This window comes from Anabrus simplex, chromosome X (assembly GCF_040414725.1).
Source record: "Anabrus simplex isolate iqAnaSimp1 chromosome X, ASM4041472v1, whole genome shotgun sequence".
Lineage (NCBI taxonomy): Eukaryota > Metazoa > Arthropoda > Insecta > Orthoptera > Tettigoniidae > Anabrus > Anabrus simplex.
Window position 1 is genome coordinate 207,255,393 of NC_090279.1, and position 23,637 is coordinate 207,279,029.

Below are 23,637 nucleotides of genomic sequence, written 5' to 3' on the forward strand. Positions count from 1 at the left end.
GTGAATTTACTAATCCTGTACTTGTAAGTAGTGCTGTGACTATTTCTATACCGGTTATCTTTCAATCGTTAAAAACTGAGTATAACCATCGTCACCTTGGTCTCCGTCTACTCCTCCCACACTCCATAACAGAATTCATCATTAGGCCAGGTAAACTATCTTCCTCCATCCGCCTCACATGACCCCAGTGCAGCCGCTTTATGCGTACAGCTTCGTCCATCGAGTTCATTCCTATCTTAACCTTTGTCTGAGGGGAGATTGAGTTTGCTAAATTTGACGAGAAGAAGAGATAGAATGGTAGGCCACACATTAAGACACCCAGGGCTTGTTCAGTTAGATTTTGAGGGAAGTGTAGACGGTAAGAATGGTACGCGTAGACCAAGGTATGAATATGACCAGCAGATTAGAGTAGATGTAAGTTGTATTAGTATTATGCATTAGTACGTATTAATTCAAAACCAATTTTTGGAATCTTAGTTCCATCACTAGCGAATAATTAAAATTAAAAATATTTAAATCATCATAATTGTGTCCTTTTTAATGTGTGCTCATGCAGACTGTTTTTAATGAGTGCATCAAGCCATCAGAATTGATTACAATGGCGTTTATGATGAGTATGACTAATTTTAGTGCAGGATAGAGAGGCATGCAGAGCAGCATCACACCAAGTTATTGACTGATGAAACAAACAATAATTATTATTTGATGTCGTGGACGCATTAATGGCATTTTAAATACTATGCTGCTTTTGAATTTTAAGTAACCTAAGATTTAAGGCGACCCAAATTATGAATGATAGAACCGCTGATGCCCTAATGCCAGTTTAATATAAGGTGGAATCACACTGTACGACGTTGAACTTGCACCGTTTCTTACAAAAAACTATATAAGCAATTATCTCAGTCTCCAAAGACATTTGTAAACACTATGGTTACAGTCTTGAAGAAGAGCTACAGGATATAAAGGAATTCAGTTAGAATGAACCACGCCGTAGTAAATAGTATAAAACAGATACTTTAGCCCAGTGACGTTAGAACGTACAAGAACTCCAGCGGAACAAAGTTCTGGCATCTCGGCGTCTTCGAAAACCGTTAAAGTATTAAGTGTGACGTAAAATTAATAACATTATCATTATCAAAATTACTGTATTCTTATCTTTTTCCACCAAAGTCGTCTTTAGCACATTTATGCCTACTGTAAAACGGGTATACATTACAGGAAAAGTTAAAAGATATTTACCCCATTTGCTGGAGAGAAACCTAACTGAAGTTAAGTAGTTTTGTCATACTCCAGTAGATGGAACTTGAAAGTATGCCCTGAACAACTTTCATAGATATGCGCACCATTTCGGTCTTCCTGACTTCATTCTCGTGACCATATAAGCTATTCAAAAAATCCATCAGAGTGACAAAATGTTCCTTGAAAGGAAGGATGTTATTGGACGAACAGACCCTGAACAAAAGAGATTCGGTAAACGGGGAATTTTTCGAATTCCTGAACCTCAAAGGAAATTGTAAAATTGAAGCCTGTTAGTACAACTTTAGAAACAGTGTTTTCTGCTATAAATTTTATTTTTTGATTAGATTGTTGTAAAATTTGGATTTTAATTTGTATTGTTTAGTTGCATTAAAATATATTGTTCCTTTTTCTTTAACTTTTGTTATCTCTAATATTATGAAAGCTGATATTATTATCCATAATGTGATGCCCTTTATTTCCTACCATACCATATATTGTCCACTCCATGCTCTAGCTTTGCATCTGGTCAAATGATTCATTGAAATATTCGGTAATATAAGACATTACGCAAAGCTACCAGTTCCCATGGATAACTTCGCATCATAGACCGCAATGGAACTTATAAAAAGAATTGTTACGTGATTAAATTATACACACGTTAATTTCTACAAAACGACGTATCAAAGTTAAAGAGTTTTATGTTATTTTTCAGCGTTGTATCATCTCTGAAACAGTGTTTCTTCTTACGAACTATAACAAATAATACATTTTACGGTGTGGGTATGTACTGGAAAATATACAGTTATGAAGAACAGAACAAACTACAAAATATTTACGAAATAGAGTAATAAATAATTTACAAGATTGTGAACAACTGCGAAAAGACCTTAGGAATGTTGTGAGATGGATAGCAGTTGCAGTGGTATCATGATAAACAGGGTTAAAAGTCAGCTTGTGAGTCTCACTAATAGGAAAAGTCTTCTCATTTTTAAGTACTGCGTTGATGGGGTGAAAGTTCTTTATGGGTACCACTGTAAGTACTTAGGTGTAAATATAAGGGGAGATCTTCATTAGGGTAATTACATAACTGGGATTCTACAAACAAAGGGTACATACCACTGCACATGGTTATAAGTAGAGCCCGAATTTTTATGCATTAATAGGTTAGAATGCAAACTTATTGAAGCGAGTAGCAAGTATAGTCTACCTTTACAACGATTTTGCTATGGGGTTTGCATAAACATGAGGGGTACGACCCATCAGAATCCCTATAATTCATGTTACTCTTGCTACATTATAGAAGAGCGGGTGGCCGACACTTCCTACTCACCAAATTAGTTCGCAATCCAACCTGTTACTGCATGAAAATCCGGGCTTTAGTTATAAGGGTATTTAGGGGCTGTAGTAAGGATGTAAAGGAAAGGGCGTATGAGTCTCTGGTAAGATCCGAGCTAGAGTAGCTATGGTTTCAGTTTATGAGATTATCACCAGGATTACTTTATTTGAGAACTGGCAAAATTGCGAATTCCTATAAATGATTACCGACCAAAGAGTATCGTTACGAAAATTTTGCCAAGTTTGGGCTGGGAAGACTTGGGAGAAAGGAGACAAACTGCTTGACTAAGTGGTATGTTCCGAGGCGTAAGTGGAGAGATGGCGTGGAATGATATAAGTAGACGAATAAGTTTGAGTGGTCTTTCAATGTTGAAAATATTTCTTAGGAGGCAAAGTAGGAGTCTCCATATTACGAAAACCGTACAGTTAAGCAATTTCCTCAATTGTGTCGATTAATTTAAAACCACTTCCGGTCTAAGTGCAGTTGCGGAAAACCGCCTAATATCGCATGTTTGTTTACCAGCTTTCTTTCTGATTCAAATCCTAGCCAAATTAACTTATTTACATAATTCTTTCTGTATTGTGTTCCTTGGCTCAGTACAATCAAGTGATTTTTTTTTATTTTTGAAGAATGTTCACAACGAATGTAGTTATAGGGGCTTAAGTGAAACTCTTCATTGGCTCACATTTGTGCTCGTAGTGGTAGAAAAAGGCAAACTGCTAATCTAATCGACCGGATAACGATGATTAAGAAAAGGATTGTAATTTTAGCGAAAAAATAAAGAATATATTCTCATACTTTATAATATTTTATTATCCAAAATTCGTACCGTAGCTCATTTCCCTAGGATGTTTTCAGCCTTGAATTGCGTGCCAGAAGTATTAGAACTGTGTACTTTTAAATGTAGAAAAATCACAATAAGAAGCTGGAGGCATTTAAGAGGACAAATTCGAGGCAAATATTTATTTATAAGAAGGAGAGTTAGGGATTAAGTTACCAAGGGAGACATTCAATAAATTTCCAAATTCCTTACAATGATTTAAGGAAAGACTATAGAAACAACAGATAGGGAATCATTCACCTGGGCGTTTGCCCTCAATGCAGATCGTTGTTGACTTATATTTGATTAATTGATTGGTTTGACAAGATATTTGTGGCTAAATATTAAAATCGATTTTTTTACAAATAACTTTACGGTTCACGGTTCTGTGTGCCTTCACACCTGGCAAATATTTACAATAAAGGTGTATAATGATCAATTAATGTGTATGTCTTCAGGTTTGGCGCACAGTACACAGCAAGCCTGGCAGGCAGTAAGGCTTGATGGTACGTTCTCAAGTGCCTCGGCAATGACTTTCAGATAGATCCAAAGGAAACATTGGGCGTTTCTCAGCAATTCGTCGTGTCTGCTGTTAGTGCTGCTTGTTTTCGGCAGATGTAGTAAGAGGAAGGACGTTAAAGGGAAGAAGGTTAAAGAAAAAAACCTGTGCTTGTTCTACCCTCTCAGTTCTTCTCTTTATTCCTAATGGCTTGAGACAAACAGCTCTTGGGAGGAGAGTGTGGAGTGGGGTGAGGTGGGGTTGGGATAGGAAATGAAGCAACAAACGTACAAATGGCCCGGAACACCAGTAAGCCCTTAACCGCCCGCCTCGAGTAGCAAGCAGACCCTTTCCCGAACACTGAGCGATAAAATCCGAATCAGTCTTGCTTCGAGAATGTGCCTTTCTCCTTCTCATGTTGTTTCCTTAAGGGTAAAAGGAAGAGCAACATCACATCACATCAAGACTTGTAAAGCAGATGGGATATTATTGTAACGTGTAGGAAAAAAGTTTCACTTTAAGATAACTGCTTAGAACTCATCTATATTCAGTGTGAAAGTGGAGGGGCCTAGAAATGATCCTTGAGGAACTCTGCTTCTCGATGTATACGTTTCCTCCACGTAAAGAAGTGATAATATATTGAAATATTGCCAATTGGATGTTGAAATTTTATCGATTGTATCAGAATTTCCCCCAAATAAAATAAAATAGACTTTATATCCAACAAGAAAACAATCAAGCTGAAAATCAACAGCCTGAAATTATGGAACAATAAAGTGGGAAGTATGGAAACAACTAGAATTGTTATACAGAGTGTCTGTATTATGTTCTGAGTTGATATTTTCCTTGTGTTTTCGAAATTATATTCGCGTGAAGGAACCAATAATGATGATTAGATTCAGAAAAATCTGGCAACTAAAATGGCATAATACTAGGGCAATAATAAAAGCAATCGCAAATAAATAAATTTAAATTAAATTTGCTGAAAACAAGTAAAAAATATGTCCTCACATATAGGGAAAGATAAGTACAGTGCAAACACTTAAAAATTCCATCAAAATTTCCAAAACATTCCAGTACAATTAATGTAACGCAATAACAGCTACAAAGGCAATGGTAAATCAATTCACATAAAACATACATGTTTCCAATGCCGTAACTCTACGAATTCTTACAGTAGATTGGTCTGTGCGATTACTTCCCACTAGTTTAACATTCTTCTTCTTCTTCTTCTTATTTCGAATGGGCCACCAGAGGACCACGTGCCAATTTCAATTCCTTCTTCTTTGTTCTTTCCTTTTCTTCCAGTACGCTTTCATCTGTTCACTATGTTTCTTCTTTCTGTCTTCAGACCACTTTGCACCAGTCTTTTTTACTTTCCTACCTTGGAATCCTTCTATTTTCAATACTTTTTCCCGAAAGCCTTCTCTATTATTTATTTCTTCTGTTGTTATATTGTTTTTTTCTAAATCCCTTCTTACTTCATTGACCCAGCTTGTCGTTGATTTCTTATCCCACAAATATCTGAAAATCTTACTGGTTAATCTACTATCTTGCATTCGATATAAATGTCCAAAAACATAAGTCTCCTTTTCCTCACTACATCTGATATATTTTCTATTTTTTGATATATTTCAGCATTACTTCGTAATTTCCAACCTTCTGCTGTGTTTTGTGGGCCTAATATTTTCCTCATGATTCGCCTTTCTAGTATTTCTAGTTTATCTAAATTATAGTTTAATGCCAGACATTCGCTTGCATATAGGCATTCTGACTTCACTACTGTGTTGTAATCCCTTATTTTTGCATTTTTGGATAGGCATCTTTTATTGTAGATATCTTTGGTGACACCATAAGCTCTCTCCATTTTATGTACCCTCACCTCTACCGCAGATTTTTCTAAACCATTTTCTTGGATTATTTCCCCTAGATATTTGAATTTTTTTACGCTCTCTATTTGGCCAATATCTGTTTTCAGAAATTTTGGTGCATCCCAAATATTTGTTAAAAATTTTGTTTTTTCTGCAGAAATTATTATTATTATTATTATTATTATTATTATTATTATTATTATTATTATTATTATTATTATTATTATTATTAATATTAAAGCTAGGATGTTTAGGCAGTAAGAGTTTAGAATGGAAACCAACTTACTTGGTAGGAAGTGTCGTCTACCTGCTCTTCTGCAGTGTAACGAGAGTAACATAAGTTGAAGGGGTTCTAATAGGCTGGGACCCTACTGCTCATGCAAATCTCATAGAAGAACTGTTGTCCGGGCAGAGCAAACTTGTTACTTGCTTCAGTATGTTTGCATTCTAACCTATTACAGCCTTAACGTACGGGCTGTAATGATTATGATACGTAGGTCGAGTCGTAAGTCATGCCAACTATTTTTTTCTCGCGAACAGGAGACAACACGGAAAATCTAAGATATGCATTTTGAAACGGACGGTATGTACTTGCGTATAATGCCACTAGATAGTGTATGTAAGCAACAGTGTGGGTCTAAGCATGCCCCCCAAGTTCAGTGTGTGAGTGAGAGGGTCACAAAATGGAAGTCAACAATCAGGAGCAACGATCGTATATTAAAATGGCAGTTCACCGCAGCAGAAATGCACGCCAATGCCATGCAGAGCTGCGGGAAGCATTACGTGTGCATGCCATGCCCTATAAAACATTGGCGAGGTGGGTGGAGACGTTCAAACGGGGTAAAGTATCAACTGCCTGCCGATTTGTCTCACCGCTGGCAATGCACACTGGCTCCTTGGGTGATTATTTCGAAGGTCTGTAACCAGTGGAGACCTGTCCTTTATACGTGGTCTTATGTATTCGCTGCCTATACCATAATAAAACAATGGGTACCCCTTGGCCTGTGTTGTGTCACTTTCCTACGAGAATATCCTGAAGTCAGAATTTGTCTTCAGGCACAATGCATAAATAGATGCCCTATATTTCCAAATACATATCTGAGATTTTCCTTGTTGTCTCCTGTTCGCGAGAAAAAAAAAGTTGCCATGACTTATGACTCGACCATCGTATGATGAGTAATTGGGGATTAAATAACTCAGTTACAACACCAGCTCCAGAAATTTTGATATGGGTTGTCCTAAGACAAATATGTGTTAAGTGGTCGAAAACCCTTCCTTATTTGCTGTGTACATGGTATTCAATAAGTAATTGCATTATCCATTAGTAGAAGTTAATTTAGCAGCTTAATAATGTGATGTATTCATTCTCGATGCAGTTTAACCCTTCAACAAATGGTCATGTATATCTGGAGCCAGGTTTCTAAAAACGTTATATGTGCAATTTTGCGGGGGGGGGGGGGATTTGTGATCTAGTACGTGCTTATGATTTGCTTCTTAAAGTTAACAATGTCTTTGGTATTAAATGCTCACTGGTTGGTGGATTTTCAGTGGCATCTACTAACGAGCGAGGTGAGTTTACATCTTGATGCTACGAGGTGAAGTTTGGAGTTCGTTATGTCTCGCTAAGAGCCTGTTTGAAGATACGAGACTCACCTGGTTACTTGTCCAATTGAAATACAAAAAGAAACGGATGCATGTTTTAAGAAATCAGAGTCTTCAAGTTGGTTTCGCACAAAATTTGAATTGTTTATTTGTTTCAACAAAGGCAAGAACTGCTTCAAAGTTTCCACCACTCTAGTATTTTTGGACGTAATACAGTGCAGCTAGAGTGAAACCAAGAAAGTAATTTGAGCCATCAATTCATCCACAGTGAGTGAACCCTCACTATCTATGGAAATAATAATTAATTTACATCGAATGAATGGAAAATGGATCTTCTACTGAAATGTATAAAGTGGCAGAGAGGGATTCACTTAGGTGGAAATATAGTAAGCAGTTTGGCCTACGCGCACGACTCGAACTTAATGGGCAGATTGAGCTCAAAGCCTGCAGTCTAATAGCTTGGAACTTGAAAATAGGTGCAATGATTATGATATGTAAATTAGCCCTTCTTATCAGCTCTTGTGCAAAATATTTGTCCTTACTGATAATTGTTCAAACAAGCACTTTCAGTACAGTGGTTTCACACTCCAGTCTCATTTATCTGAAAGGAGAATACAAGATAATAATAATAATAATAATAATAATAATAATAATAATAATAATAATAATAATAATAATAATAATAATAATAATGTTATTGCTTTACAAACTCTTAAGGTTTGGGAAAAAGAAAAACGGAGTGGAAATAGATTGCTTGGCGTTCGCTAATGATATAGCCCTGATGAAAGAAAATTTCGAAAGTGCAACAGAACAGATGAATGTGTTAAAAGAAGTAGCAGAGCAAACAGGTTTGCAAATTTCCTTTCAAAATACAGTAGTAATGTCGAATATCAAAGATGATACGGCACAACTAAACACCAAATATGAAACGATAAACCTTGTTAGTAACTTTAAATACCTTGTGGAATGGATTCGGCAAAATGGACTTGACAAAGAGGCCATAGCAGCAAGAATCAAGAAAATGGAAGTCACTTTCTAAACCACCCGCAACACATACAACAAAAAGTGCTTTTCCCTGAACACAAAAATTCGTCACTACAACACTGTCATCAAACCAATATCGCTGTATGCATCTGACTGCCTTATCCTGTCGGAGAAATGTTTGCTTGCGGATTTAGAGAGGAAAGAAAGATCCTACACACAATACTTGGCAAAAGCTATAGAAGTGGAATCTACATTAGAAAATCCAGGCAAGAAATATACTCTAAGGTAGAGAAGATCACGGACACAATGCGTAAAGGCAGAGTTCGCTTCTACGGTCATGTACGACGGATGATCGACTCTCGATGGACGAAACATATATTCAGTATATTTGAATCAAAACCAAAAAACGGCAATGCCATGGTACGTCAATGTGAAGAAATATCTTAAAGAACTGGGCCTACAAGCAGAAGATGCACAAGACCTAAATCTTTTCAGAGCAGCCATCAAGACTTTTGGGACTTTCCGGTGCGAAAAACGGGCAACTGGCGCTAAATGGACAGAAGAACGTCGTGCAAAACACAGTGAGCTAATGAATACGATGTGGATCAAGCGAAAAATTAACAAATGGCAGAATGTAAAGTGAGGCTTATCGTGGTCCCTAGTTGGCCGATTAGCGAAGTTGAATGAATGAAATAATGATATTGGCTTTACGTACCACTAATAACTTTTACGGTTTTCAGAGACGCCAAGGTGACGGAATTTGGTCTCGCAGGAGATATTTTAGGTGCCAGTAAATCTTCCGATAAGAGGGTGACGTATTTGAGCACCTTAAAAAACCACCGGACTGAGCGAGGATCGAACTTGCCAAATTGGGGTCAGAAGGCCAGCGCCTCAACCGTCTGAGTCACTCAGCCAGGCGAATATAAGTTAAAGAAACTCAGTAGTAGGGAAAATCATTGGACACAGTTATTTCAATTAATGCCGTAATTTCAAAAGAGAAATTCTCAATACTGTTGATACAATGACAATTCTTAGGCCCCATTGATATATCAGAAATATGTCCAAATATGTTTTATGATAAGGAATTTCTATCGTTTTATTAACGTAGACTCCACATGGAAAGAAAATTTGAAGACGCTTTCAGTGCTTGGGTTGAACTCGTATATCGCCGAGAATATTTACCGTACGATTGCGTTTAATGTGTCAATTAACAGATACAAGAGTAGACTGCCTAATGCAAAAAATAAATTGTAAACCTGAAATGCATTTTTCGTGAAATAGCGCTTCAAACTAAGGCAAAATTTATGCTAAATATGTGACGTCACATGCATACTCTGTTATAAGATGGCGCTGTGTTGACTCGCGCCCTCAGTTGGAGGTTACATGTCGTTGTGAATACATCTTGGTCAGTTGTATTGAATAACAAATTGAACAATTGAAAAGAAAGATTTGATTAGGATTCAGAAAAAAGGAGAAAAGTGAATGAAGAAACAATGAAAAAAATTAAGCGAAAAGAGAGTAATATGCGTATTGTCTCATTGATTCGAATGGAGTTTCGAATGAATAATCGAAAAAGTAATCGGATGGAAAAATATTCACTATTCGATTGCCTCATTCATTCGAATGGATATTCTATTGCCTCATTCATTCTAATGGAATTTCGAATGAATAATCGAAAAAATTAATCGGATGGAAAAATATTCACTATTCGATTGCCTTATTCATTCGAATGAATAATCGAAAAATTATTCGATTAAATAATCGATTAAGCGATTGTTTTTTATTCAATTATCCCATCACTGCCATTTGTTTGAAATTTTGGGTCTTCCAGGTCTAGTCTCATTTCTACACACAGAACGTTATTTGCGCATCAGTAAATAAGCTATTAAACCGATCTCCCCTACACAAAACATAATATTCCTGTAATTTAAAAAGAAAGTTTTGATCTCTATAAATCCATGCGATTAATTAAAGGTTCACCGCTATAATCACTAAATTGACTATGATGCAAAAACCTTCCCTTGCGTTCTATAGTGAAATCATCATGTATACTTAAAAAAGTGCCTGCTTGTAAATGGAGGCTCTTACCATCCAGCTAATCACCATTCATCACGAAAGTAAGTGTGAAATTTGTGAGAGAAACAAGTTGTGGATGGCAGTTACAGACTCTCACATCACATCTGCCGCAAACGAATTGTACAGAAATGATAAATAAATTATGCATAGAGTTGATTAGTATAGGAAGCGAAGCGTTCTATAAAACCAATATTTTCTTTTAAAACACTGCTAGTTCAAATACTATTAATTGTTGGATTTTTAAACATGATGATTTTTATTTACCTAATTGGAGCGTGGCGTTTCGTTTGCTGTATTAATTTGAAAATAACGGGCGCATGGAATGTTGTGGACAGTATGTTGTATTTCCCGATCGCAGCCATTTAGCTTCACTGCTAATAAATTCATTATCATCATCGTCATCATCATCACCGTCATCAGTAATTGAAAATGTTATTTACCCTGCTGATGTTGACAGTAGTAGGTCGATACTGTTGTGCTTTCATTAGGTGGTCTCCCCCTCGAGCGCAAACAACACAACTAACAAACTTTGTTTGATTACATCTTCTTTAACCATTTTGGTGTCAGTCCGTTTTATTTCAGATTAACATAGGTAAATTTGATTCAGGGCAAAGTGTTTTTGTACCAAGCTCTCATCACCCTTTATAGCACAAGATATCCTTCTTAATCACAAAAGTAATTTGGTGATTTTTTTACGTTTACTGGGAATATTGATTGTTGTACTTAAAGAAAACGCATATTTAGTAAATGGCTAAATTTATTTATTCTTGTGTCAGAAACATTTACGTATAAAGCAAAGTTCAAATGTTACAGTCTTTGTGAACAGAACATAGCTACTTCCAGTGCATTTACTGTTTTCGTGAGTACAGGAGGCTGGACACAGCAGGTATTGTACAGAGTCTGAACTTCTGCATATTCACACCAAATATCACTCTTATCATAGTATCCCCAGTTGGCTAAATTAAACTTTCATTTGCCCACTCCAGATCTCAATCTATTCAGAGACTTCCAAGTCAGCCATTCCTCGTCATTTCCAGGAGGCAAAGTTCAAAAAATTCTTCTCCAACCAGTGGGAAGGTTGATCCTAGTTTTCCATAGTTATAGCCTAGCGTTTTCGGTCATGGTTGTAAGTTCCTTTGATGTTCTAAGGAAGCCCTTCCTTGATTTCAATCGTTGCAGATGTGGTTCGTGCTCATGCAAAAGATGAGTTGTTTCCTGCTCCACTTTATTTCTTTCGTTATTGGCAGCTATTTTTCTTTGAGATGGTAAAGCCATTCAACAGGAGTAAATTTCAAGGAGTCTGTTATAATTCTACAGGTTTCATTAAAAGTGCATCTACCTACTTTGATTTTAGTGAAGAAAAGTGCACTTTTAACAGGAGACCCTACCGGATGATGCCTAGATCCTTAGCCACCTCGACCTTCCTGCCGATTCGCAACAACCTTCTAAATCTGATGATGTCCTATAACATTGTCAGTACACATTCAGTTCCTTGATCCATGTCTAGAGGTGCGTCATTCAGCATAATTTGTGAACCAATAAATGCTAATATGAAGGGTGATTAAAAGTGGTTAAAAAGATGCATAGAGAGTCACATAGAACTGGATAAAGTTATGTGCTGAAGATAACGTGCTCAAATATAGGTAAGTTCAAGAGTCGGGTGCAAAACGACAATGAAAGAATACGTACCAAAATTAAACATATAAAACGCTTTCTTAAACTTAAACATTACAATTCAGTAATAACCGTGTAGAATCCGATTGTTTAGGCAGTAATACCAATGACAGATTGGTATTTTTAACACATGTTTATTACTCCATTTCAATGTTTACATGACTATTCTTCAAATTAGTCCCTTCTCACTTCAATGCACCTTTTATAGCGTATCCGCCAGTCATTCAACACATGCTGCAGACAATTCTTTGTCAGGTCCTTGAGAATCGCTTCACCTTCCTTGAGCACTGCTTCAGAGTTCTCATATCGAATGCCCCTAAGCTTTGCCTTTAGTGATGGGAATGAAAACAATCTCAGGCAAGATCAGGGATATACGGTGGATGCGGTACACAGGTAATGTTGAATCGAGCCAGAAACTGCATGACTTGATTTGCGACGTGAGGCCGTGCATTGTCATGATGAAGTCGCCACCCTACCGGGAGAGTTGGCCGTGCGGTTAGAGTAGCGAGGCTGTGAGCTTGCATCCGGGAGATATTGGGTTCCAATCCCACTACCGGCAGCCTTAAAGATGGTTGTCCGTGGTTTCCCATTTTCATACCAGGCAAATAATGGAGATGTACCTTAATTAAGGCCACGGCCGCTTCCTTCCCATTCCCAGGCCTTTCCTGTACCATCGTTGCCATAAAACCCATCTGCGTCGGTGCAACGTAAAGCAACTAGCAAAAAAAATTCTTGACTTCCAATAGTTCTTCATCCCTTCACTTTGCTATTTCCTGCTCTCTTGTGTCCTGGTGTCTCCCGGATGCGAGTTCACAGCTGCACGCTACTAACCGCACGGCCAACTCGCCCGGTGGATTTCAAGAAAGAAGAGTCAGAAAGAATGCACAGAGTTACTTTCGTGGTCCTTGTGAAGTGAAAGCCGAGATAAAGAAGAGCATAATATATAATAATGTACGACTTGAGTGTCTGAAATGACATTTTTCTGAATTGCCACTTGGATCAGGGTGTTAAATTTTGACTGATACTTCGCATTCTAAAGTGTTCATCAGTGGGACACTTTCAGTATTTTCCCAGTCAAAAGTGATCGACCAGTCCCATAATATTGTGTATATTTTCCCAGGATCTATATTACGCACTGATACTGTTGATAATCCATCGAATTGTACTGTAGTGACAGTTCCACTAACTACTTTCACAGATTCCGGAGGATATTGACTATGTAAAGCCCGGATTTTATGCAGTAACAGGTTAGATTACAAACTAATTTGTTCAGTAGGAAGTGTCGGCCACCCGCTCTTCCACAATGTAGCAAGAGTACCATAAATTATAGGGGTTCTGGTGAACCGTACCCCTAAATTTTATGCAAACACTATAGCATAGTCGTTGTGAAGGTAGACTATACTTGCTGTTTGTTTCAGTAAACTTGCATTCTAACCTATTAAAGCATAAAAATCCTGCCTCTAAGCCTATAAGTATCAAGATAAATTAATTATGGTGCCTGCTTCTTTTAAACTATGGTACATAGTAAATGCAGCCTTCAGAAAAACTATTAGCGTTGCCCATCTGGTGACTTAAGCATGAAGTGTGAAAGTACTGCAGAGCATTCCAATATGTAGAGTAATTCTCGGTCTCCGAGTTCATTGCAGTAGAAAGTTCAATGAAGCACATTCTTTCCTTTCCCTGTCTTTCTTCACCTAGTGTTGTGTTGGTGTAAAATGCAATTAACGCTTTGTAAGATATCTATGGAAGAAAATGATGATGAAGAAGGAACGCCAGCAAGCTAGCGGGGTTGCAAAATAAAGTATAGAGGTTTGAAATTTCCGCCTTTATTCCCTCCCCCCTATTTCCATCCAATTCTTCTTGAACATCCGTCTTTACTTTTTGTTCTTCTATTGCTGTGCGCGGCCTTCATTTGCATCTAACCCTTTCTGTATTATTCAAATGGGTATGCAACTTTATCACCAAATGGCGAACTCTCTCCCATTACAGCGATGCTGAAAAGGAATATCTTAATGTGGGATAATTCTGTCCGCTCGCTGAAGATATGCGGTGCCCAGCCGTCAGTGGGTTGCCATGGTTACCGCACAACACCGTGGAGAAAGGATCTGTATTACAGGAGTCGATAAATAGATAAAATTATTGCTATCAAAAGCGGCAATCTGTTGTTACTCAAAATGTTCGGTATTGATTGATTTGTTTTTGCCGTGATTCTAAATTGTTATTGATTCTTAGCGTTCATCTAAATGCCCTAAGCAAGAGAGTTTTTCCTTCACTTCTGCTTTGTGGTGTAGGTATACCATTTCAGAAGTCCGTAAAAATGTTGATATTAATCATAAGTGAGACCTTATATTGAAGTGAGCACATAATTGTCTGTAGGAAAATTCGCTTGCCATTTCTCCCTGTCAAAACTCACCAAGCACTTGTTCCACACAGCAAGAAAATTAAGCGTATCCCGACCCTCATATTTCCCATTACTTATTTACTGTAAAGTAATGATTGATATCACCTCAGAGCAAATACTGAAATTACAGAAGGGAATGAATTCATGTATTAGGTTTGAACGTGGTTGCAATACTTCACATTTGTTTCTCATAGTTAACACTGACCGTCTACCGAAAAATATAAAGCGATAGAGAGAGAATCCGTTAGGTGGAAATGTAGTAATCAGTTTGACTTATGCCGATGAATTTGTCTTAATGGCAGATTGTAGTGAAATCCTGCCGTCTAATATCTTGTAACTTGAAAATAGGTGTGGTAAGTATAGTATGAAAATGACCCTTTCAGTACGTAAGAAACCTAAGTGGTATGTCAAGTTGGGAATATAAACCTAGAACAGGTAGATAATTTCGAGGATGCATGTTCGCTAAGGATGATTCAATCAAGATGCAGTAAAGCTAATGCAGTGAGCTCGCAGCTACGATCAGCAGTATTCTATAAGAAGGAAATCAGCTCCCGGACGAAATTATTTTTACACCGGTCTGTTTTAAGACCAACTTTGCTTTACGAAAATTAAAACTGGGTGGACTCAGCATATCATATGCATAAGTCATAAATAACAAACATGAATGTAGCATGAATGATCGGTGATACAAATCGGTGGGAACAATGGCAGGAGAGTACTTCGATTGATGAGATAAAAGCTAAGTTAGGAATGAACTCGATTGTTGAAGCTGTGCGCATAAAGCGGCTTCAGTGGTGGGGTTCTGTGAGGCGAATGGAAGAGGATAGGTTACCTAAAAGAATAATGGCTTGGTTTTGGAGGGTAAGAGAAGTACAGGGTGACCAAGGCGACGATTGTTAGAATCAAGTTCTAACGATTTAAAAACTCAACGAGTCCCTATGTCGAGTTTAAAATAGAGAATTGTGGTGGCGTTTAGTAAATTCGCAAGAGACTTGCAGACTGAACGCTAAAAGTATAAGAGTCTATGAAGAATATGTATTTTTTTTTTTTGCTGCTAGGTCATCGGTCCGTAGACTGGATTCATTCATCTCTCCGTGCGAATCTATCCTGTACTAACCTCTAATTAACTGCTACATCTATTATAATCTGTTAGTTATGTTCAAACCTTGGTCTACTCCTACAGTTCTTATCACCTACACTTCCTTCAAAAACCAACCGAACAAGTCCTGGGTGCCTTAAGATGTGTCCTATTATTCTATCTCTTCTTTTAGTCAAATTATGCCAAACCGTTCTCCTCTGAACAATTCGATTCATTATCTCTTTATCCGTGATTCGATCTACACATATGGTCTTCGTCAACTTCCTTCCTTTCTGAACTAGTGATTGTCCATTTTTCACTCATAAAATACCACGGTGCAGACCAATGTCTTCAAATGCATCTTAATAATTTTGTATCACTATACGAGGTGAGAGAATTTCTTTTCGCCGATTTCCATATGCATAGATTGCAGGAACAAACCCAGTGGAAGTAAAGGCAATTTTTTTAGGACTAAAAAAGTCAATTCAACTCTCTACCCTAAGATCTCTGCTGACATAAGAGGTTTGTTGACATCATTAATTTATTGGAACTCGGCATAAATTGCTCAAACAGACCGCATTTGTCTTTGCCATTTGGTAAGGAATGACAAAACTTACACTCAAGCTGTCTAAATTGCATCATATAAAAATGACTGCATAAGATAACTGGAATAAATTCAATGGTCACTATGATCCAACAGTAATATTTCGATGTAACTGTTTAAAAGCAGAACGGAATAATCTCTAGCACAACCTGTTTTGGTGATAAATGAGCAGCAGACATCAGTACATAGAAATAAAGAAGTGAAACTTTACTCTTTAGAGATATCCTTATTTTGCTTAACATTTGTAAATAATTTCTCAATGGTCAAGTACTTTCTAACTCAGTTAATTCACATTCCTTCATTAAGGATTCTTTCGTGAATCCAACAACTTCCAGTATGAAGATTAACTCCTTCATTTCTTATGCTTAATGATTGAGAGAGCGCGAGCCTGTCAACTGATCGGCGTGACGAAGGTCATGAACTCACTGGTCACTTGTCAACTTGCAGAGGTCAAGTTATAGTGAACGCATGACGTGATACATATGGCACGCGTTGGCTCCCTCTTTCAATTGTTTCATATCACTGCCTACATCTTCTTTGGCAGCATTCACCAATCCCCATCAATTCGCAAAGGAAAACTGAACTAGCTGAAACCTAACGAACGTCGTAACTTTTACGTGCACTGTATTATGTCATAGAGAATAAAATAGAATGGGACCCAGTACAGAACCTTGTGGGAGGATAATGATTATGGTATATTTTTATAAAATCGGTTGTAGTTTACTTTTATAAATTCCGTAGGTTTGTGTATGGCATTAATAGATCTTAGGGTCTTGAATAGAAAGACGTTCCAAAATTTTATTGAAATGTAAAAGCTGTTTCGAATAATTAAAAGCTAAATTATGAGAGGGATTTTAAAAGTTTTTGAGTCATATTCGTCTAATTGGATAGCCTTTCGCATTCATTGTCGTACTCCAATATGAAAATATCAGAATTAATTCTTATTCAAGATGTATAAGACATTTACAAAGCGATGATTGTGTATTCATATTGATTTGACATTTTACGGATTTGTTCTTTATTATATTTTAATACTATACATAAGACGTAGTTTTCAATGCTATACTGTCGTTGGTGTCATTTAATTATTTAAATCATTATTGTAGTAATAACGCAATTTTCGAACTCTTGACTAACTTTTCTTTGAATAAGTATATTTGTTACAATTATATCATTCACACTCGTATTGTGGCAGTTCGTTTATACTCGCTAGTTTATTCACAACCCCACTGTCGAATATTTTTCATAATGCATCCATTGGCATGACACAGTGGGGATAAATAGTCTCAGAAATTGGTCGTAATTCCAAATCGGCAGCCACTGAAAAAACAGTGGACAAACTGTAAATCGGAACGGCTTGTTAGTTTAGGAGACATTACAGCTGGCTTCCTACGAGTATAGGCGTGGTTCGAAGTCTGGTAAGCGCACCTAGAATCATCGAAATGAAAAATAACGCTTCTATATGTCATAGAGAATATGAATATATAATAGAATGTTACCCAACATAGAACCTTGTGGGAGGATATCGGTATGTTTTATTTTCTAATAAAATTGGGTGTAATCGTTTAGCTTTGTTTTAGAACTTCTATCATTTTCGGCATTTTATAAGGTAATAATTTTAATTGAGCATAATACCTGAAGTAGTGTTTATGATTACACTATCATGATACTATAGATACCAAACGTTTCTTTGCTTTCTTGTTTGTTCGCTTGTGTGGTTGCCGGTTTTCCAGTACAATAGCTTACGTTCGAGCTGATTTGGGTTCAGATTTAGTTCTGGTCACAAACTGAAGACTGCTTAGATTGGATAATACGGTGTGTACTCTTCGTCATGTGCTCTGTACAAAGCATGTCTTCATACACTACATTGGGAGTAGAATGACCTTTAGGTACTGGCCGCTCTTTCAGATTATTCGAGGAACGCAGTCGAGACGTTGTAACATAGTGTAAGACAGGCCATGAGTAAACACTGGCTGAGGAACGTATACCAATACCATTTAAAGTTTGCTCTCGCGCTTTGTTAATCGTCACATAAAGAAAATAGCGAATGGAAAAGTGTTGACTTTTGAACGAGCATTGAATGTAATGACTTCGAGATACATTAGACATGATACTGTATAGGCTTTTCGGCTTATGCCGTGTCAAGAAAGAAAGGATAAATTATTCTTTACATTTCGCAGAGAACTGTGCTATGCGTCATCAGAAGAAAATTTCAAATGTCCACGAGAAGGGCTTCTTAAACAATGATATTTTGAAATTTAGACGTTATAATAGAAGTAGAAATGGTACGTTAATTCGTCACCAGATGGCTCCCCGTACGTAACACAGTGCTAGTGATCGAAGCGGAAGCTGACAGAACCATCAGAATCAGTCTAAGAGGGTCACAAAACATGTGTACATAACCTATGACATTGACAGGTGTATGACATTGACACAAGCTTGGAATGAAACATCTGGCGACGAGGAACGTACGAATTTGGAAAACACCGAGATCCATTACTTACCTTTTACGGAACTAACTGAAATAAATGCCAAATTTGTAATGAGAAAATTTATTTCTTCATTTAGCGTTTCGTAGATTCAAGCTTATTCTAACATTTTGGGATTCCACTGCAGTTCCAGAAGTTAAATACAGAAATTGAATCTTCAAATTACGTGCTACATCATTAAGGAAGAAATTTATATTATGGTAATTCTCGGAAAAATCTAAGAATGTAGAGACGTACAATGAAGGAAACTCAACACAATCTCTTTCCATCGAATTAGACACAGTATAGTAGGTATGAAGCTATAGGTAAGGTAAGGGTTATTCTGCCCGAAGGCAGGTCCGAACCTCCTCAGAGGTGTTACTGAGCCGGAGTTTACGTGCGGTAGGGTGGCCAGTTCCTTTCCGCTCCTCCATTCCCTGGCGTGGCAACCCATCCAACTCCTGACCACGCCCAATGTTGCTTAACTTCGGAGGTCTCACGGGCTCCGCTGTTTCAACACGGCTACGGCCGTTGGCTATGAAGCTATAGGCTATAGAAAAATAACTGATGATCAGTACATTCCTCCAGAGTTCTGGGTTGGTTCTCATTCTATTCCACAGGTATGAAGGGTAACATTTTGGACTGTAACGTCTTGGGCAGTCGGCGAACCACGCGTTTATAATGAAAAGGTCAATTTAACATACACAAAACATTAATCCATCAACAGGGAAGTGCAGTAATGTACGGAAATATTTAAAAATATTATGTAAACGGTTCTGAAGAAATTGCAGGCAGAGCGTCAGAAGAAATAGCCTTGTGTTTTAAATATATAGATTTGTAGATTACTAGCGAAATTAACCTTTTCTCTATTTCATATAAGAATTTTCACTCACTCCTTTCTAAAATAATGAATACCCTTCCGATCTATTCTTTGGCTTGCACCACCCGTATTCTGAGTGCCTCATATGTTCCTTAATAACTCTGAATGAAGATGATAGAAAGAAAAGAATTCCCTGAGTCTACAGAGAGCCACAGAGTCTGTGCTTCCCTCAGCGTGAGAACCCCACTTAATTAAGTGGTTATCGGAAAGTCTTCCATAATAGAGCTTATCCCAGTTGGTCTCTCTGCCACTAGTTTATAGAAGATCGAAGCGACCTCTGGACGGCAGACCATCTTAAAGCCAGGGGAGGTTACTTTATTGGCCTCCTCATTTATCCCAAGTCCAGTCCGTGTGGCGACCAGAGGATTAAGGAAAGACGTGCAAGCTGGGATTACCCGAGGGATCAGGCTTACCAACCTCGCAGATTGAAGGCGCTCGGTCAGTGCCGGAACAGAAGATGTTAAGTAGTTCATTATTAATTCCGGCAGACAGATTTGGAGGTGGGAAAAACGAATGAGTCTTACTCTCATATATCATAGTATTGCAAAAATGCTACTTGTAGTAAAGATCTTTAAAAACAACTAGATATGAAAAGTAATTTCACAATTTCCTTTAAAGAGAGTAAGATTTCTTGAATCCTAAAATACAATATGTGTATGTTCTTTCAACAAAAGTGTATTTTACATGTCTCTCCCTCCTTCATCTCTGGTGCTTCAAGCTTAGGTCTAGTATAGAATGTATCTTTAGTAGAAGTGAAGTTTCACACTCATTTGTTGATGAACCTAATTTGACCGAGTTCGATAGCTGCAGTCGCTTAACTGCGGCCAGTACCCAGTAATCGGGAGATAGTGGGTTCGAGTCCCATTGTCGGCAGCACTGAAGATGGTTTTACGCGGTTTCCCATTTTCACACAAGGTAAATGCCGGAGCTGTACCCCAATTAAGGCCACGGCCGCTACCTTCCACTTCTTAGGCCTTTCCTATCCCATCGTCTCCATAAGACATATCTATGTCGATGCGACGTAAAGCAAGTAGCAAAGTAAAAAGAACCTAATTTGTTCATGAACCACACGATCTAGTGGCTTTGTGCAGTGGTACGAGCATCATAGGAGTTCAGTGTTCGTAAAGTTTCAATGTTTGTTCCTTTTCAATGATAATTAAAACGACGTGTCAATAATCGAGAATGTCATGGATAATGTAAAGATAGAACAGAATCGGGCCCAACACAGAACCTTGTGGGAGGATACTGGTTATGAGTTATTTTGCTATAGACTAGAGCTCACTCGGAAATACATCTCTATCTCGTTAATTAATGTAAACATGCTTTGATATACCGTTCAGTACAGTCGAATTATTTGACTCAGAGTGAAAATTGTTTCCATCCTCCGTTTATTCTATCATCAAATCAGACCTATCAAGAATCAGTGAACGCCGGTCCCTTTTCAAATGCTCCATCCGTCATAAAAGAGATTATCGATCGAAACAGAGGTTGAGGGAAGAAAGGAATGCACCGTGGTAGCTACACTACAACTATCAATGCCATGTCAGCTTTAAAAGGGACTACCGGACAGGACCACCCGGATTCCAACACCTGAGGAGCTGTGTCAGATCAAGTTACAAGTGATGGTGCGCGCCGATATTCAGTACAGTCTGGGCTATGACACGCAACAGTGATCCTTCGATCAGTGGTAAGCGTTTCTTTACCGCAGTGTGGGACGTGGAGTTGTTCCCTTCCATTCCGAAGATGGTTCGGTTCATGATCCCGAAGATGATTTTCAGTGTTTTCCCATTTTCACACCAGGCAAATTAAGACCACGGCGACGTCGCCTTTCGAAGTCGGTGCTTATCCAATGACGAGTCCATTATTCTCCTAGGAATCTAATCCCTCTCCATTCGCCTAACATGACCGCAGAACAGAGTCTCTTTCAAATCCGAGATTTCATCCATTAAACTCCTTTAAAACTAAGCTTTTATCCTCCTGCCATTATTCCCACACGTTATCAGCTGCAATCATTCTCCCTCATTCATCTCTGTTGCTTCAAGTTCAGGTCTAGTATAGAATGTATCTTTGGTAGAAATGAAGTTTCACACTCATATATCTAAGTTAGTCTGAAAACAGCGGCGTGAAAAATGATGCAGCAGCACCTTTTCATCATATTCTGCTTCATCCTTGCTTATTATTAGTTTAATATTATTTCAGACGATTCTGAAAACAATATTAACACTCGTCAACCTTTCTGAATTTCCAGCATTTTTCCAATTTTGGATAGAAAGCGGTTCTCTCCAATTAAGACTATATAACACTAGTTCTTTTTCTCACTTTTCCCCGTAAACACTTTATCCCATATACCCACATCCCGAACTTACTTATTTCTTGAACAATTGTCCCAAAGTCACTAGCTGATGATGATGATAATGATGATGATGATGATGATGATGATGATGATGATGATGATGATGATGCTTGTTGTTTAAAGGGGCCTAACATCGAAAGTCATCGGCCCAAGGGACACTAGTTAGATCGTATTATTATTATTATTATTATTATTATTATTATTATTATTATTATTATTATTATTATTATTATTATTATTATTATTATTATTATTGCGAGAGGGAGTTAGAACTGCTAGTTCCGTTGCAATACACGCATTGAGATTGGCGGTCGACAGGTTTAACAACTTCTATGCGCTAAGTTTTAGTTATGCGTTGTTCGCAGTATATGTCCATAACCCAATAAATATGCACTTAAGACCATTGGTTCCCTATGTCAATATAATCGGTTGTGGACCTATCATCACCCGTTTCAATTTGACCCAAAAGGTTTGAGATATCCTGAATGAAAAAAGCAATCGCAAGTGAATTAATGAGAAATTTGCGGAGAACGAATAAATAATATTTTCTTAAATATAGGGACGCATAACTACAAAAAAGACACTTAAAATTCAAAAAAAGGTTCAAAAACTTTAATTACAAGTAATGTCCTGCAATTACAGTCACAAAGTCACCATAAAGTCACATAAAACTTACTTTTTTACAATGCCTTAACACTACGACTTCTTACATTTGATTGAGCGGTACGATTACTACTAATTTTTAATATTATTATTATTATTATTATTATTATTATTATTATTATTATTATTATTATTATTATTATTATTATTATTATTATTATTATTATTATTATTGCTAGTAGCTTTACGTCGCACCGACACAGATAGGTCTTATGGCGACGATGGGATAGGAAAGACCTAGAAGTTGGAAGGAAGCGGCCGTGGCATTAATTAAGGTACAGGCCAGCAGCATTTGCCTGGTGTGAAAATGGGAAACCACGGAAAAACATCTTCAGAGCTTCCGACAGTGGGATTCGAACCCACTATCTCCCGGATGCTATTATTATTATTATTATTATTATTATTATTATTATTATTATTATTATTATTATTATTATTACTATTCGGATAGTTAGGTTAGAATGCAAACCAACTTGCCTTGTAGGACCTGTCGTCTACCCGCTCTTCAGTAATGTAGCGAAAGTAACATAAATTGTAGTGGTTCTAATAAGCTGGGACCCTAATATGTATGCAATTTTCATAGCAGAACTGTTGTCCGGGTAGGGTATACTTGTTATTTGCTTTAGTATGTTTGCATTCTAACCTATTACAGCCTAAACATCCCGGCTCTAATTATCTTTATTATTTTCAGATGCAGCCCGTTTTACTTTCGAAAAATTATAGCTACGTAGTTTACGGTAAGTAGTGTGCTTGAGCCACGAATGCAAATGCACGCTTCATATCCTGCGCTGTGCTCATTGGGTGAACCGAAAGGCTAAAATAGACTACTTAAGACATGGCTAAGACGCGGTGATCTCAGAATTAGGGGGTTCCCTGCCGTCCTTCGATTTCTAATTACGAGGGACGGAGGTCGAGAGGAGGTGAGGGTGGACGTGTTTAATAGGATCGTCATTCGGGTGAGAGAGCTACCTCCCGTCCTGTCACTAAATAAGGTTAAGTCTGATGTGGTTTACTCTGGAACTACTTCCACCTCCTTATCAGATAACTAGGAGGCTTAGCTGACCTACGGACCGTGCCAAAAACATCAGT